This window comes from Mesoplodon mirus (assembly GCF_964341445.2).
Source record: "Mesoplodon mirus genome assembly, chromosome: 12".
Taxonomy (NCBI): Eukaryota; Metazoa; Chordata; class Mammalia; order Artiodactyla; family Ziphiidae; genus Mesoplodon; species Mesoplodon mirus.
In genome coordinates, this window is record NC_138988.1 from 10914214 (window position 1) to 10926906 (window position 12693).

Genomic DNA, 12693 nt, shown 5'->3' on the forward strand with positions numbered 1-12693 from the left:
CTTTGTTGTGGAGCTGTCCCGTGCATTGTAAGATGTTTACCAGCATGCTTAGCTTCTACCCACTAGATGCTGATAGCACCAAGCTGGGACAATCAAAAATGTTTCAATGTCTTAATATTCCTAATGTTCCCTGTGGGAAAAGCTTATCCCTGGTGGAGAACTACTGCCATAATGTTAATACCTTACACAACCATGGTACATTTGCAAACATTAAAAATTAACACTGGAGCATTACTACAAATCAGATAAAGCAAACTACGGACCGCATTTCACCAATTTTTCTATTAACATCCTTTTTCTGTCTGAAGATCCAATACGAGGTATTATATTACATTTAGTAAGGGAAGTATTTTAAAATCAAATTTCTTTAACTTTATATAGGGCTATTCAGCCCTTCTCTTCCGGGGTCACTTTGGATAAAAAGTATGTCTCTCACAGACTTTATATGAAATAAGTTGTTAATTTTATTGACATACAATTGGTTGGTCATGATTTTTCTTATTATTCTTTTATTGTCTGTAGAATGTGTGATAATATTCCTATATTCATTCCTGATACTGGTAATTTATACCCTCTCTATTGTTTATAGATCACTCTGGCTAGAAGTTTGTTTGTTGTCTATTTTATTGATCTTTTCAAGGAAAAGCTTTTAGTTTCACTTATTTTCTCCATTGATCTATTTTCTATATTAGTAATTTTTCCTTTTTAGCTTTACTATTTTCTTTTTTCCACTTTTGGATTCAATTTGGTCTTTTTTTTAGCTTCCTCTGTTGGAAACTTAAATTATTATTTGAGATTTTTCTTCTGTTCCAATATAAAGCTATAAATATACCTCTAAGCACTGATTTGGATGCATCCTGCAAATTTATGTATTTTGTTTTTTCATTTAAATTCCCTTTAAATCTTGTCCTTAGTTGTATAGCTTATGCTTATAACAGCAGTTTCAAAGTTCTTATCTGCTGTTTCTGTCATCTTTTTCTCATTCCTGGAACTTTTTCAATTAAGTATTTTCCTCCTATATATTGTTCATATTTCCCTTGTTTTTATTTTGGATGGATGCCAGATATTAAGTTGTTGAGTACTGAATTTTATTGAAATCCCTGAAAGGGAACTGGACTTTATTCTGTTAGGCAGTTCAACAGTTATTTTAGATCCGGCTGATCTTTTCAAGATTTGTTTATAAGCTTTTAAGGGAACATCTATTGCAGCCTTAACTCTAGGGCTAATTTAGCCCCACTGTGAAAGTATTCTCATCCTGGAGGCTCTACTATAGTCTATGTTTATTCAGTGATATCTCTCCACTCTAGCTGGTGGGAATTCAAAAGCCTCCTACTCTGTATGAAGTCCTGCCTACAGCTCCCCTGTAATCATTCCTTCCCCGCCAGCTGTTCTTTGTCAAATCTCATGGAATTTCACCACACATGTATACGTACTGATATTCGAAAATTTAAGAGGACTCTTCTGCAGATGTCTCCAGAATGTGTTTTCTTTTTCTGTCTGTGCGACTACCTTCTGTCGAGTCCTCTACACCTCAAATTCTAGCTGCCTCAACATCCCTGAGCTCAGATCTCTGTCTCTTCAACTAAGCGGTATCACCAAGCTTTGTTGGGTTCTTCCTACCTGGACCATAGTGGAGAAGGTGCTTCTAGGAAGAAAGCTGTGGTACACAGTGTTCGCCTTGTGGGTTTGCCTTCTCTGGTGAATCACGATCCTATTTTGCCTGTTGTCCACTATTCAAATACCATTGTTCTGTGTACTTTCTACATGTTTCTGCCAAGAGGGTAAGTCCTATAACAAATACTCTTTTATGGACATGGATGGAATTCTCTGTGCAACCTTCTGTTGGGACTGTCTGCCTCTACAATTTTTACTGATGACCTAGAAAGTGCTAGATGTTGTACTGGGTACTTTACTGTGATAAATCAGTTAACTTTAACTGATGTGTGAGGCCATTATTCTTCCCAAACACTTAGGGTGCAAAAGCAGTATGGGTAGTAACCGACTGATTTGCACCCAGGTCCTCCAGCCTCTTAGTTCAGTACTCCTTCCACTCAAGATGCAGTGTCATGTTTATAGGGATGAGTCTTCTGGAACTAAATTTCTCCGTTTAATGTCCTATTTTTTTTTAAAGCTATCACTTGGCCTTACTCTCTGTTTTGAGAAGTGCTATATATTAGTATGCTCATTTAATAGATAGGTCAACTGAGGGTCAGAGGGCCCTGTGATTTTCAAAAGATCCTACAAATAGTAAGCACTAAGGGGAAACAGAGAATTAATAAGGGGGAAAATTAAAAAGCAGAGAATTAATAAGCACTTATATCTCTGAAGGTCTACGACAGCATTCCTTCCATTACAGCCTACTGGAGAGCACTGGTTATTTAACTGGTTGTACTTTACTTTTTCCAAGAAAGCAATCCTTAAAATAATAAATCCTTAATTGAAATTAGCATCTTCAATCTACTCCTCCAGTTCACCCTCTCAGATCTGATCTCCAGAAAATGAAATGAGGTTTAAATGCACTGACATTCTGTCAACCATGTCCTTAAGGAACAGATTCCGCTGTCGGCTTTGTTTGAAATGACTGTCATGAGTTGACTTGTAAAAAGTAATTGGTTCTTCCAGGTTCCATTATTTCTGTACTTTCCTGTATGCATGTGATACTTTAATAAAACTATCTACCAAAAAAAAAGTAATTTGTTCTATAATTTCATACATGTCAAAATCTGCAACACACTGTTTCCTAATTGCAGTTTTGTGTGTGCACACAGGTGTAAAATCAATTTAGTTGCTCGGGTAGTTCGTTAGCACTGGCTATCCACAACCAAGTAGTAAAATGTAATGACTGTTCCTAGCCTGTGGCTCAAGCTTTTCAAAGCCTTTGTGCCTCATCTATGAGATTATGTCAAGGTCATATAGCCTTCTGGGCCTCAGTTTCCGCAACTATAAAATGGCAGCTGGAGATAATTAGCCTAGGGAACTTTAAGATTCCTTCTGTTTCTGACATTTTAGAATTCTACTTTTAATTACATTTAGCTGGCATTGTAGCAGCTAGGAATACCTATTAATCAGCATGTTCGTCCTCACCAGTACAATCATTACCCAGGTTCAAAATGGTATAAAGTCATCTTAATAAAAATAAGATACAATATTTTCTATATAAATGAAATATTCAGCAGCTTCTACTTATTTGAAAATCAGTGAAAGCCTTCTAGAATGTTAGTTATATAGGACAAAAGATATTTTTTCCCAGTGGGTCTCAAAATATAGCATGCATCAGAATCCCCTGGTGAGCTTCTTAAAACATAGATCACTGGGCCCTAGCCCCGGTAGGTCTGGGGTGAGTCCTGAGAATCAAAATTTCCAACAGATTCCCAGGTGGTGCTTATGTGGCTAGTCCTACCATCACACTTGAAAAACCACTTAGTTAGCCTATCCTACTGCTTTCCTCTTCTCCAGCATTGCAGAAATTAAGAAGTGTAGAGAGGGGCTTCCCTGGTGGCACAGTGGTTGTGAGTTCGCCTGCTGATGCAGGGGACACAGGTTCGTGCCCTGGTCCAGGAAGATCCCACATGCCGCGGAGCAGCTAAGCCTGTGAGCCATGGCCACTGAGCCTGCGCGTCCGGACTCTGTGCTCCACAACGGGAGAGGCCACAGCAGTGAGAGGCCCGTGTACCGTAAAAAAAAAAAAAAAAAAGAAGTGTAGAGAAGTAAACTCATCTGTTCAACATCACATAGTAAGTTCCAGAGTCAGGTCTTCTGGTTATCAGCCCTTTGCACCGTTTCTGCATGATCTCCTACACTGCCTCAAGCTTTCTGTAACATTTAGAGACCTATCTCAAAAGTATGTTGTTAATGTGTTTCTCTGGATCACGATGCTACATGGTACCTTTTGTGGACACAGTAAAGTGCACAAGCCATGACAGAAGGCTTGGAACATAAGAAATAAAAACCTCAGGGAAATTACATGTCCTTCACTCCCATCAGTATAACTTGCTATAGCACTTTTCACTTCAACCTATTGGCTTTGTTTTTTCTAACTCCCTTGACTTTTCCAAAGTGCTAATATTCATTTGATTGCCAGACATGTAAGTTAAAATACAGCCACTTTACGTAATAATGTTAACATTTAAAACGAAATATCAAGGGAATTTTTCGTACCTGACAAAACTACTAAGAACACCCTAAGCAGAGCAGATAAGAGACTTTAGTAGTACATACTATGGATGTGTCTTTAGATGGAAAACCCAAGAATTCCAATTCTAAAACCTGTAACTTTTGTAGGAATACGCAGACAAAAGATCTGTGTTCTTCTAACTTGGTGGCATTGTCGGTGCATTTTGCAAAACAAAGATGTTAAAGGGAGCTGCTGTGTATTCCATTCCATTTTCTAACTCCTTGCCCTTCAGCCAAACCTCTTAGAAGAAACAACCCTTGAAGGAAGAGGCAGCAGAGGAAGGGAAAGGAGAAGAAATGTAGAGAGAGGAAGACAAAGCTGCTTCTCAGACCACCAGACCCTGATAAACGCAAGAGAACTCAGTGAGGCTGGCCAAGTCCTAAGAACGAAAAAGGCTCTGAGGCCAGTCCAATGATAGGCTATTAATTGGGGCTTTTCATGGTCCCTTGTGGTCTAGCTAAGCGCTAAATCACAAGTCATGGGAATGATGGAACTTTGTAACTACATGTTAGAGGCACTAGACCAGATTAATAGAGTTCTAGGAAGTGGGCGGATTAAATCAACATCAACACCTTCTAAACAACTCTGAATTTTAGTTCTGATTTTTTTTTAAAGAGGAGAATGGGTCATGAGCATTGATTGAGACTTGACTCTAAGTGGTTTAAAAGAATAGCAACCATTAACCGAAAGTACATAATATTTTTGTCTTTCTTCTCCTATTGGACCCTTTCTTTTTTATTGACTTGCTTATTGCTTATAAGTTGAATTGCTTATCTCAAACCATGAATATCAACTCCAGCTTCCCATGAGAATACCTGGGGAGTTTTAGAAAATAATAGAGGCCCAAGTCCGAACCCAAACCAATTAAAGGAAAATCTCTGTAACTGAGGCCTCCTCAGATGATTCTGACATGCAGCCTGTCTTGAGGAAGACTTCTCTACAAACCTCTCCGTAAGAGTTAAACAATGACCAATTCTATTTCTCCTCTCCACAAAACATCAAGATATAGTTTCTATAGAGGAACTCAATAATTATTTCCACTCTGATAGGAAGAATTGTAGATGGGTTAAAACATAGACTCTGGCATCAGACTACCTAGGTTCATATCCCCCAGCTTACCATTTATTAACTAGCTGAGAAACCAGGTTAAGTCACTCTACCTCCCTGTGTTCACTTCCCTCCTCAGTAAAAGGAGGATAATTCTTTTACTTGCAACATATGATTACTGTGAGATTCAATCACTTACAACAGTGCCTGTTACAAAGGAAGCACTATTATTATTTCCAAACGTCTCCTGGAGACAGGATAGTATTGAATGTAATGGCTGAAAACACAGACTTTAGAGAAAAATGAACTCATCTTCAGGTCCTAGTTCTGCCAATGTACAGTGTGATCCTACAAAAGTTATCCAATCCTCCTCGTTATCCATAAAATGGAGATAATAATATGGTTATTATATAGTTGCTGGGGAGATTAAATGAAACAACTTATGTCACAAGCTTAGCACAGAGCCTGGCTCAACAATGAGTTCTTGTCATCATTATAACAACTAACCTGGGAGGAAGGAGTGGATTCATGAGACACTTCAGTAAGATCCTCAGTTGACTCTTCCATCTCAGGTCTGAGGGAACACTGTATTTATAGAGGTCACCAGTCTTTTCTCTAGGAGAGTGAAGAGGAGAGTGAAAAATGAGAACAATCCACAAAGGAATTGGTAGAGTTTGAAACTGCAGACCTCAGTTATCTTGGGAGAAAATGGATTATCATCATTAATGTCTGCTGTTTCCAGCCCAGATGCAACAGCCAGAGGCATCTTAATTATAAGCAGCTTCACAAATTAATCTTCATAATTCTAATACTTCAAAAATTAACCTCTTGTCCTGAGAAGGTCAAGTTAAATGTCAGTCCCAGATGGAACCTGAGGGGGCATTCGGATTCCACATCAACAACACAGTTGGCCACACAGCTGTGCATTCTTCCTTCAAATTGCCATCCATTTCTCCAAAAGCATAGCTCAAAAGACATTTTCAAAATAAAGATCTAAGGGAGAATTCTTTTTTTCTTGATTTTAGTCAGAGCCCATCTGGAGACTCAGTGAGAGTTGAATTTGTATTTGGCTGCAAATCTCATTTTGGATGGGGAGATGGGGAGAGGAAAGGGGCTGTTATATTTATTGGCTTTGGCAGGTCAGAGTAGCAAAGGAAGACATATCTGATTCCTGCTGATGATACAGTACAGCTTTCTTACTGGCTTATTTCTTCTTTAAAAATAAACACCATTTTCCTAATTCTGTAATTGAGGGCACAGATATATTTAGCCTCTGGTTAGAAGCAAGAAAACATGGATCCATAAAAAATAATATAGCCCAAACGTGTGTGCATGTTCCTATGTTTTACAAGTCAGCCAACACACCCAATTTATGCCACCCGAAGTAGCTCTCTAGTCAGATCGTACATGAGAGATGAAAACGATGACAAACCTACCACTGTTTGCATAACAAATGCTTATTATTTGAATGAACTTTTTAAAGTACATAAATTTTATGTGCAATTATGAAGCTGTCACGAATAAAACATAGTGTTCATGAGTACCAGGTGGAAGATGGCTCCTGCCAGAAATAACATTACTATTAGATTTAAAGTAAAAAAAAAAAAAAAAAAAAAAAATCACTGTCCTGTGAAAGCAACAGTAAACCCAAAGATGGATTTGGGGCACCACTGTGCCCACACCTTACAAAAAGCTAAGCTTTCATAAACAAATCCTATAATAACCTCTTTTATCATCCTCCCATTTTTAGGTGCTTAGAACTTTGCTCTATTAAGTGGCAAAACAAAAGGAAAAGGATTATTTCTCTCAAGATATTCAGCCACAAAACTATAGCAGAGAAGGAGTTTAGACATTTTTTCTGGGCAAGTTATTTATGGGCCTGTGGTTCTCAATTTCCCTATCTGTAAAGCAGGGATGAGAGACCCTCATTTCCACAGTTTACCTCCCCCATCCCAAGAAAAAATTACTGAATACAGAAGGAGGGAGGGAGTTTTTTATTATGTGGCTGCCTGCTAAATGCCAACACTTTCATATGGGGTGTTTCAACTAATCTGTACAAAAAGTTTCTTAAATGAGTTTTAATACCCACTTTCTCAACAATGGAAACAGGCTCAGTGAAATTAAGCCATGTATTTATACAGAGAACAGAGTTGAATCCACGTCTGCTAAATAGCTATCTTCCTTGAATGGAAGGACACAGCACAGGACTGATGTGACCCTGCTAAACCTCAGGGAGATATAATTCCAAGAAAGAAAACCTTTTCTCTGACCAGAAATGTCATGTCTAGCAGCTGCAAACATGTGTTCTGAGAGCACTTAAATGTGGTAGGAAGACAGAGTTATAGAATGGATTAGCAATGCCTCCAAGGTACCAATGTGTTATGGATTGACTTGTGTCCCCCCGCAAAAAGATGTTGGAGTCCTAACCCCATTACCTCAGAATGTGAACATATTTTGGAGATAGGGTATCTACAGAGGTTATCAAGTTAAAATGAAGTCATTAGGGTAGATCTTCATTCAATATGACTGGTGTCCTATTAAAAGAGGAGAAATTTGGACACAGAGACAGAGCCACATACAGGGAGAATGCCGTGGGAAGACTGGAGTTACACATTATCACAAGTCAAGAAACTACCAAGAGTTGGGAGAGAGGCCTGGAACAGACCCTTCCCTAGCACTTTAAGAAGGATATGGCCCAGCAGACACCTTGATGCCAGACTTCTAGCCTCCAGAAGTGACAGGCAATAAATATCTATTTTTCAAGCCACGCAGTTTATGGTACTTTGTTACAGCAGCTCCTAGGAAATGAATACAAGGGGCAAGAATACGAGACCATGAGAGACACCTATTAATAATCTTCTGTTAGAATATGAGTGGCCTCATTTACCTCTGAATGCTTGGCCCAGTGCCTGGAAGAGAAGATGCTCAATTCAAAAAAAGTTTTGAACTGATTAATACGAACAGAATATAACGGGAAGTTTCCCCGTTGCCCATGCTGTGTTGATGCAAAAGCAGGTCACACATCGCTCCAGCAGCTATTCTTTGGAAGAAAAGCAAAGATTCAATGCTTACACAGGGGAGGAGAGACACTTGGATGGAAGATCCCAGCAGTGTGGAGAATGAATAGTTGAACTGAGTGAGGAAACTGACAGTGTCTGGGTTTGGAGTCACATCTCTAGGGAGGGCGTCTGGAGGAAAATTAGAGTGAAGGAGATTATTATTAACCTTGATATGATTTTTTTTTTTTACTTGAGACTCAGGCTAACAATGTGTTTAGAGTGAAGAAGGCACAAATGCAATTTACTCTGGGATTGAATGCCATCCGATGAGGTTATCTCACTCATTTTAAAACGTTATCTCACTGTGTTAGCTCATTTCTCAGCACCACGCTATTTGCATGAAGCATTTTCAGATAGATATATTTTAGCAGGATGTTCATGAACCACAGCCAATAAAAAATGTAAAATTAGCATACTGGAAGAGCTTAACTCTCACGGACGCAGCCTCTTTAGTTCAACGGCTACTGAATTTAGCTAATAGGGGATGATCTTAGAGCTTTCCAACAGCAGACTGACACATCTCATGGGCAGCTTTCAGATCCGCTCCCATGAGCTATTCATGCATCTCTGCCTCAAAGGAAATTCACGTTGGCTTCAACAGGAAATGGAGACTCGGGAGGATGTGACTGAAGTAGAACTCTGCCCCCAAACAGCTCTGGTGAATGCAAATTGTCTTGAATCCAAAAATAATCTTTACAATCTTTACTATTAACATTTGTCGCCTACTTACAATGTACTGAGTACCTTTCCTACACTATCTTATGAAATTATCATGAAGACCCATCCAATACTTATTGCATGTCTACAGAGAGGAATTACTATAATCACTATTCTATAGATCAAGCAGCAAGGACTAAAATAGGTCAAGAAACTTGCCCAAGCTCATTCAGCAATTAAGCCAGAGGGTCAATATTTGAACCTCCATTTTCTGATTCGCAAATATTCTCTGGGTCCTCCTTCTCATTTATACTTTCTCTTTTCCTACAGCCCAGTTTCCATCCTTCTTCACCATAACATAATTGTTTGAGATGTAAAGGTGAAACAGGAAGCCATCATCTCTGGTTCTGGGGGTTATTTCTTCTTTCGTTCACTTACTCAGCAAATTTGTATAGAGAGAGCAGTAAGCACTGGTATTACGATAATTAAAAAGACAAGGAAAGGGGCTTCCCTGGTGGCGCAGTGGTTGGGAGTCCACCTGCCGATGCAGGGGACGCAGGTTTGTGCCCCGGTCCGGGAAGATCCCACATGCCACGGAGTGGCTGGGCCCGTGAGCCATGGCCGCTGAGCCTGCACGTCCAGAGCCTGTGCTCCGCAACGGGAGAGGCCACAACAGTAAGAGGCCCGCTTACCACACACACAAAAAAAAGACAAGGAAAAAAATAATCTTTGCTACATAAATTTATCTATGGTCACCATACATCCCAGATTTTTCAGAGGATAGTCCTAATTTTAAATATTTAGGTCACTTATTACTACTTGGAGTGCTGAAAATGAAGTTACCCTCAAAGATAAACGGAATCCAGGAGTATATTAGGTAAACTATGGCACACAGACCTGCAGTCTATGGGAAAAACTCAAAAAAGCTTGAACAAGAAGATAAACACCCTCAAGGAATGACCAGAAAGCCCCCTTCAAAGAACCATAAACATAATGATGACAACTTTGATAATCCAATCCAAAACCAAACAAAAACCAAGGACAAATGAGATTGTCTGCAAGGTAAACCTCAAAATCTAGTATGATATTTGTTATAGGAAAAGCAACCACTGTTTACTGAGCTGCCTCTTCGTGACAACACATTACATAAACTCTCATTCAATCATTGTTTCCCTTTTTTTCCACAGGAAAAAAACTGATGCTTAAAGAAGCAAAATAAATTGCCCAACATGGCTAGTAAGTGGCAGAGCCAATATCTGGATGTAGTTTTGATGCTAAAAGCTGTTGTCTTTCCACTGAATTGACTTTAACTTAGCACACATCCTAATCCGACTTTTATAACCAGACTGCATGTAGGTTACAAAGCAAGGCCTCTGTAACAAAGTATGGATCCTGCGTTGGCAGGTACCAGTCTCAGAGAGGAAAAGGAACAGAAGGACCACTTCAGCCTTGCAGAAGGGGAGGTTCCTCTCTCTTAGTCTGAGCTAATATACAGGTGAAGCACTTTATAGCTGGCAAGATTATCTCATTTGATGCAACTAGTCCCCAGATTTCAATTCCTCACAAAGAGAAACATTCAGAGACTGCAAGATCCCTCCCTCAAAACTGGTTCGTTTGGAGACAGGCAGAATTTTCACTAATGCTACTTTTTTTTCTGATTTTTAAGACTCCCTGTGAAGTAGTGAGACCGTGATATTTAAAAATTATCAGACGGAAATGGATGAAAAGACAGTGTATTTCAGGGACCTACTGCCTTCACTTTCTTCCTATTCAAAGCAGCAAAAATCAAAACAGCATAGAGAGTCAAATGAAGGCAAGAAAGAGTACAGATGTTCCTGGCTCTGGTTCCATTTGATTTTTTTCCATTAGTTTCAAAAAATAAAAAGGGTAAAATTGAGAATGTGAAAGACCCAGACTGTTAGAGGATGAAGATAGTATCTACTTTTCCTTGCTTGACACATCACGCTATATATATTTTATGGCGGTTACATTGAAGCGATTAATTCATAACAGGACAGAAGCAGCTCACAAAGACTTACAGCTTATTTTTAATAAGTGCTAATACATTTATGGCTTTCTTGCCAGACTCTCCTTCTAGAAACATTTGCCTTCCCAGATTATATCCATGAAAATTAATGATCTGTCACTAGGCTTGCCTCTGTCTTAATGAAGTAGTGACTCAGAGTGATTGAAGTCAGGTGTGAGAAACTTGTTTCTCCTGTGGATGATAAAAGCCCTCACCTCATTCTTTGCACACACTTAATTAGGCGAAAGCCAAAATAGATAATAATAATCACTGTGGCACAATGATTCTGCATATTTCAACAAGTGAAAAGGGTTCTGTTGGTGTTTGAAAGCTCTTCTGCACAGAGAAGGCAATCAACAGAAGACATATCAAAAATTCAAATGCACTGGTACGTTCTTTGCTTTGTGAAAAGCAAAATGCATGATTCATAAAAGTGAGTATCTTTATTGAGCAACTCATAACCCACAGGGCTAAGTGCTGTGAACAAAATAAAGAGGAGGATGTTGATAAACAGAAACTGAAGGTGGAAGGCAGCGGCCTACACCAAGTGGAGCCGTCAGAAAGGCCCTGCAAGGAGACGGCGTTGGAGTTGAAATCTGCACCAACATCTGCCAGGAGGAGGTGTGGGCGAAGAAAGATTTGGACAGAGGCCACGCACAGCACAAAGGCCCAGGGGAGAAAAACTGTCACATCGGGCATCATTTCTTAACCTTGACGTGAGGAATATTTGGGGCTGGATAATCATTAGTCATTGGGTGTTGTGATGTGCACGGTAGGATGTGCACTGTAGGTGGCTCAGGAGCATCCCTGATCGCTACCCACTAGACACCAGTAGTACCCCACTCCCCTGAAGCTGTGACAGCCCAAATGTTTCTAGACATCGCCAAATGTCCCCCGGGGTGCAGGTAAAAATCTCCCACGGTTGAGAATCACTGTGCTAGAGAAAAAGATAGAGGCCAGGTAGGTGGAGCAAGCAGGAGAATTACGTCTACAGCAAGGAAGGAAAATTCACCAGAGCTAAGTCAGCCACGCTAGCACTATTTCAGGCCTCACGACCTCAGAGATGCTCATTGCCTGGCATACGGCAGGGTTCCATGTCAAATTCACATGGACCAAATTTTAGTCTGACAAAACTAGAGACTTTGTCTGTCTCAAGGAACCAAGGAACACGAGGTGGCCTGTGCCTCCGTCCATCCTCATCCTCCTGACCAGCCTGTGAAGCCATTCTGCCAGCCCGAGCCATGCAACTGGGCTCGCCATGCCTGCCTCCATGAATTCTGCCTTCCTGTCTGTGTCATCAGCGAATGCCTTGGTTCTCTGCAGAAGAGAGAAAACATGCCATCTCAGAAAATGAGAGAGCTGAGTGCCCCCAAGATTTGAGAGACAATGGTTTCCTGCGGGTGATGACTGTAGACGGTACCTTCACAGGGTCAAGAAAGAAGTAATAAGCAAATAAGGAATCTGGGATTTAATGCACACTTTTAGACACATTTTCCCCATCTATTTTGTTTCTTTATCTATGAAACGGGATCAGTTTTATTAAAAACCTGTTTAGTCAACGAATAGGTCTGAAGGGAAATGAATTCTAATAACCTGCCCTTAAGTAAACCATTAAAAATCATGGACTTACTGAGTGAAAGGGAGGCTGAGAAGCACAGGTGGTGAAGAAGCAATGGATTATCCCAAGAAAGTTATCTTTGCTCCAGGAAAAATTACTAACATATAATTAC